Raw genomic sequence first — 7,312 nt, forward strand, 5'->3', positions numbered from 1 at the left:
TTTTAATGCATAGTTGCATCCTTAACTAACATATGATGAAGGTCAAAGAGGTTTGGAACTTTTGTTTCTCCGTTCTCTAGAAAATAGCTATTTTATAGTGGTTAGTTCACCAATTTAGGGAGTAATATGAAGTTTACTAAATTAATTGAAAAAAATTAAAACGATATTCATGTACCATGAAAGAGAACATAATATACATTAATACAAATATATAATGTGTTTATAAATTTTAAAACAACACTAAAGATCATACGCTTCAGTATATAAATCATTTACCAAAAACTCAATATTTTCGTTGGGGTTGTTAACACATAAATTTTGAGAAAAAATCAAAAATACGAAAATATTGTTTTAATGCATAGTTCATCCTTCACTAACATATGACGAAGGAAAAAGAGGTTTGAAACCTTTGTTGCATCCGTTTTTCTAGTGAATAGCGATTTTATAGTGGTTAGTCCACCAACTTAGAGAGTATTATGAATTTTACTTAATTAATTGACAAAAAATTAAAATGATGCCTATGCACCATGAAAGAGAGTTTAATATACATTAATTCAAATATAGAAAGTGTTTAGAAATTTTCAAACAACACTAAAGATCATAGTCTTCAGTATATAGAGCATTTACCGAAAAATTCAATATTTTCGTGGGGGTTAACACATAGATTTTGAAAAAAATTCAAAAATATAATATACTGTTTTAATGCATAGTTGCATCCTTAACTAACATATGATGAAGGTCAAAGAGGTTTGGAACTTTTGTTTCTCCGTTCTCTAGAAAATAGCTATTTTATAGTGGTTAGTTCACCAATTTAGGGAGTAATATGAAGTTTACTAAATTAATTGAAAAAAATTAAAACGATATTCATGTACCATGAAAGAGAACATAATATACATTAATACAAATATATAATTTGTTTAGAAATTTTAAAACAACACTAAAGATCATACGCTTCAGTATATAAAATATTTACCAAAAATTCAATATTTTCGTAGGGGTTGTTAACACATAAATTTTGAAAAAAATTCAAAAATACGAAAATACTGTTTTAATGCATAGTTCATCCTTCACTAACATATGATGAAGGAAAAAGAGGTTCGAAACCTTTGTTGCATCCGTTTTTCTAGTGAATAGCGATTTTATAGTGGTTAGTCCACCAACTTAGCGAGTATTATGAATTTTACTTAATTAATTGACAAAAAATTAAAACGATGCCTATGCACCATGAAAGAGAGTTTAATATACATTAATTCAAATGTAGAAAGTGTTTAGAAATTTTCAAACAACACTAAAGATCATAGGCTTCAGTATATAGATCATTTGCCGAAAAATTCAATATTTTCGAGGGGGTTAACACATAGATTTTGAGAAAAATTCAAAAATATAAAATACTATTTTAATGCATAGTTGCATCTTTAACTAACATATGATGAAGGTCAAAGAGGTTTGGAACTTTTTTTGTCTCCGTTCTCTAGAAAATAGCTATTTTATAGTGGTTAGTTCACCAATTTAGGGAGTATTATGAAGTTAACTAAATTAATTGAAAAAAAATTCATTGACTAAAAACTAAAATGATTCCCGTGTACCATGAAAGAGAGTTTAATATACATTAGTACAAATATAAAATGTGTTTAGAAATTTTCAAACATCACTAAAGATCATAGGCTTCAGTATATAGAACATTTACCGAAAATGCAATATTTTCGTAGGGGTTAACACATAGATTTTAAGAAAAATTTAAAAATTAAAAAATAAAGTTTTAATGCATAGTTCATCTTTCAGTAACATATGATGAAAGGGTGGGGGTTGTTAACACATAGATTTTGAGAAAAATTCAAAAATATTGTTTTAATGCAGAGTTCATCTTTCACTAACATATGATAAAGGAAAAAGACGTTTGAAACCTTTGTTGTATCCGTTTTTCTAGAGAATAGCGATTTTATATAGTGGTTAGTCCACCAACTTAGGGAGTATTATGAATTTTACTAATTTTATTAAAAACTAAAATTAAAACGATGCCTATGTACCATGAAAGAGAGTTTAATATACATTAACTCAAATATTGAAAGTGTTTAGAAATATTAAAAAAACACTTATGATCATAGGCTTCGGTATATTGAGCATTTACCGAAAAATTCAATATTTTCGTAGGAGTTAACACATAGATTTTGAGAAAACTTTAAAAATATGAAAATACTGTTTTAATACATAATTCATCTTTCACTAACATATGATGAAGGAAAAAGAAGTTTGAAACTTTTGTTGTCTCCGTTTTTCTAGAGAATAGCTATTTTATAGTGGTTAGTCCACCAATTTAGGAAGTATTATGAATTTTACTAACTTAATTGACAAATAATTAAAACGATGTCCATGTACCATGAAAGAGAGTTTAATATACATTAACTCAAATATTGAAAGTGTTTAGAAATATTAAAAAAACACTTATGATCATAGGCTTCGGTATATTGAGCATTTACCGAAAAATTCAATATTTTCGTAGGAGTTAACACATAGATTTTGAGAAAACTTTAAAAATATGAAAATACTGTTTTAATACATAATTCATCTTTCACTAACATATGATGAAGGAAAAAGAAGTTTGAAACTTTTGTTGTCTCCGTTTTTCTAGAGAATAGCTATTTTATAGTGGTTAGTCCACCAATTTAAGAAGTATTATGAATTTTACTAAATTAATTTACAAAAAATTAAAACTATGCCCATGTACCATGAAAGAGAGTTTAATATACATTGATACAAATATATAATGTGTTTAGAAATTTTAAAGCAACACTAAAGATCATAGGCTTCAGTATATACAGCATTTACCAAAAATTCAATATTTTCGTAGGAGTTAACACTTTGATTTTGAGAAAAATTCAAAAATATGGTTTTAATGCATAGTTCATCCTTCACTACCATATGTTGAAGGAAAAAGAAGTTTGAAACCTTTGTTGTCTCTGTTTATCTAGAGAATAGCGATTTTATAGTTGTTTTTCCACCAACTTTGGGAGTATTATGAATTTTACCAAATTAATTGACAAAAAAATTAAAACGATGCCTATGTACCATGAAAGAGAGTTAAATATACATTAATACAAATGCAGAATGTGTTTAGAAATTTTAAAACAAAACTAAAGATCATAGGCTTCAGTATATAGAGCATTTACCGAAAAATTCAATATTTTCGCATGGGTTAACACATAGATTTTGAGAAAAAATCAAAAATATGAAAATACTGTTTTAATGCATAGTTCATCTTTCACTAATATATGATGAAGGAAAAATACTTTTGAAACCTTTGTTGTATCCATTTTTCTAGAGAATAGCGATTTTATAGTGGTTAGTCCACCAACTTTGGGAGTATTATGAATTTTACTAAATTAATTGACAAAAAAATTAAAACGGTGCCTATATTCCATGAAAGAGAGTTTAATATACATTAATTCAAATATTGAATGTTTTTAGAAATATTAAAACAACACTAAAGATCATAGGCTTCAGTATATAGAGTATTTACCGAAAAATTCAATATTTTTGTGAGGATTAACACATTGATTTGAAAAAAATTTCAAAAATATGAAAATACTGTTTTAATGCATAGTTTCATCCTCAACTAACATATGATGAAGGTCAAAGCGGTTTGGAACTTTTGTTGTCTCGGTTCCCTAGAAAATATCTATTTTATAGTGGTTAGTTCACCAATTTAAGGAGTATTATGAAGTTTACTAAATTAATTGACAAAAAATTAAAACGATGCCTATGTACCATGAAAGAGAGTTTAATATACATTAATACAAATTTAGAATGTGTTTAGAAATTTTAAAACAACACTAAAGATCATAGGCTTCACTATATAGAGCTTTTACCGAAAAATCAATATTTTCGTAGGATTAACACATAGATTTTGAGAAAAATTCAAAAATATAAAAATACTGTTTAATGCATCGTTCACCCTTCAATAACATATGATGAAGGAAAAAGAGGTTTGAAACCTTTGTTGTATCCGTTTTTCTAGAGAATAGCAATTTTATAGTGGTTATTAGTCCACCAACTTAGGGAGTATTATGATTTTTACTAAATAAATTGACAAAAAAATTAAAACGATGCATATGTACCATAAAAGAGAGTTTAATATACATTAATTCAAATATTGAATGTGTTTAAAAATTTTAAAACAACACTAAAGATCATATGCTTCAGTACATAGAGCATTTACCAAAAAATTCAATATTTTCGTAGGAGTTAACACATAGATTTGGAGAAAAATTCAAAAATACAGAAATACTGTTTTAATGCATAGTTTATCCTTCACTAACATATGAGGAAGGAAAAAGACGTTTGAAACCCTTGTTGTCTCCATTTTTCTATAGAATAGCGATTTTATAGTGGTTAGTCCACCAACTTAGGGAGTATTATGAATTTTACTAAACTAATTGAAAAATAAATTAAAACGATGCCTATGTACCATAAAAGAGAGTTTAATATACATTAATTCAACTATTGAATGTGTTTAGAAATATTTAAACAACACTAAAGATCATAAGCTTCAGTATATAGAGTATTTACCGAAAAATTCAATATTTTCGTAGGAGTTAACACATAGATTTTGAGAAAAATTTAAAAATATGAAAATACTGTTTTAATGCGTAGTTCATCCTTCACTAACATATGATGACGGAAAAGGAGGTTTGAAACCTTTGTTGTATCCGTTTTTCTAGAGAATAGCGATTTTATAGTGGTTAGTCCACCAACTTAGGGAGTATTATGAATTTTACTTAATTAATTGACAAACAAATTAAAACGATGCCTATGTACCATGAAAGAGAGTTTAGTATACATTAATTCAAATATTGAATGTGTTAATAAATTTTAAAACAACACTAAATATCATAGGCTTCAGTATATAGAGCATTTACCGAAAAATTCAATATTTTCGTAGAGGTTAACAAATAGATTTTGAGAAAAATTCCACAATATAAAAATATTGTTTTAATGCATAGTTCATCATTCACTAGCATATGATGAAGGAAAAAGAGGTTTGAAACCTTTGTTGTCTCCGTTTTTCTAGAGAATAGCGATTTTATAGGGGTTAATTCACCAACTTTGGGAGTATTATGAATTTTATTAAATTAATTGACAAAAAAAATTAAATGATGCCCATGCACCATGAAAGAGAGTTTAATATACATTAATGCAAATATAGATTGTGTTTAGAAATTTTAAAACAACACTAAAGATCATATGTTTCAGTATATAGAGCATTTACCGAAAAATTCAATATTTTCGTCTAGATTTTGAAAAAAAATCAAAAATATGAAAATACTGATTTAATGCATAGTTCATCCTTCACTAACATATGATGAAGGAAAAATGGGTTTGAAAACTTTGTTGTCTCCGTTTTTCTAGAGAAAAGCGATTTTATAGTGGTTATTCCACTAGTTTAGGGAGTATTATGAATTTTACTAAATTAATTGACAAAAATTAAAACGATGCCCATGTACCATGAATGAGAGTTTAATATAAATTAATACAAATATAGAATGTTTTTAGAAATTTTAAAACAACACTAAAGATCATTGGCTTCAGTATATAAAGCATTTACCAAAAAAATTAATATTTTCGTCGAGGGGAACACATAAATTTTGAGAAAAATTCGAAAATAAGAAAATACTGTTTTAATGCCTAGTTCATCCTTCACTAACATATGATGAAGGAAAAAGAGGTTTCAAACCTTTGTTGTCTTCGTTTTTCTCGAGAAAAGCGATTTTATACTGGTTAGTTCACCAGTTTAGGGAGTATTATGAATTTTAATAAAATAATTGACAAAAAAATTAAAACGATCCCCATGTACCTTGAAAGAGAGTTTAATATACATTAATACAAATGAAGAATGTGTTTATAAATTTTAAAACAACATTAAAGATCATAGGCTTCAGTATATAGAGCATTTACCAAAAAATTCAATATTTTTGTCGAGGTTAACACATAAATTTTGAGAAAAATTCAAAAATTAGAAAATATTATTTTAATGCCTAGTTCATCCTTCACTAACATATGATGAAGGAAAAAGAGGTTTACAACCTTTGTTGTCTCCGTTTTTCTAGAGAATAGCGATTTTATAGTGGTTAGTTCACCAGTTCAGGGAGTATTATGAATTTTAATAAAATAATTGACAAAAAATTAAAAACCGATGCCCATGTACCATGAAATAGAGTTTAATATACATTAATACAAATGAAGAATGTGTTCATAAATTTTAAAACAACATTAAAGATCATAGGCTTTAGTATATCGAGCATTTACCGAAAAATTCAATATTTTCGTAGGCATAGATTTTGAAAGTTATTCAAAAATATGAAAATACTGTTTTAATGCATAGTTCATCCTTCACAAACATATGATGAAGGAAAAAGACGTTTGAAACCTTTGTTGTCTCCGTTTTACTAAAGAATAGCTATTTTATAATGGTTAGTCCACCAATTTAGGGACTATAATGAAGTTTTAAAAAATTAATTGACAAAAAATTAAAACGATGTCCATGTACCTTGATAGAGAGTTAAATATACATTAATACAATTATACAATGTGTTAAAAAATTTTAAAACAACACTAAAGATCATAGGCTTCCGTATATACAATATTTACCGAAAATTCAATATTTTCGTAGGAGTTAACACGTAGATTTTTAGAAAAATTCAAAATTACTGTTTTAATGCATAGTTCATCATTCACTAACATATGTTGAAGGAAAAAGAAGTTTGAAACCTTTGTTGTCTCCGTTTTTCTAGAGAATAGTGATTTTATAGTAGTTAGTCCACCTACTTTGGGAGTATTATGAATTTTACTAAATTAATTGACAAAAAAATTAAAACGATGCATATGTACCATAAAAGAGAGTTTAATATACATTAATCCAAATATTGAATGTGTTTAGAAATTTTAAAACAACACTAAAGATCATACGCTTCAGTATATAGAGCATTTACCGAAAAAATCAATATTTCGTAGGGGTTAACACATAGATTTTTTTAAAAAAATTAAAAATATGAAAATACTGTTTTAATGCATAGTTCATCCTTCACTAACATATGATGAAGGAAAAAGACGTTTGAAACCTTTGTTGTCTCCGTTTTTCTAGAGAATAGCTATTTTATGGTGGTTAGTCCACCAACTTAGGGAGTATTATGAATTTTACTAAATTAATTGACAAAAAAATTAAAACGATGGCTATGTACCATTAAAGAGAGTTTAAAATACATTAATTCAAATATTGAATGTGTTTAGAAATTTTAAAACAACACTAAAGATCATA

Source organism: Brassica oleracea, chromosome C4, assembly GCF_000695525.1.
Source record: "Brassica oleracea var. oleracea cultivar TO1000 chromosome C4, BOL, whole genome shotgun sequence".
In the NCBI taxonomy this organism is placed as follows: domain Eukaryota; kingdom Viridiplantae; phylum Streptophyta; class Magnoliopsida; order Brassicales; family Brassicaceae; genus Brassica; species Brassica oleracea.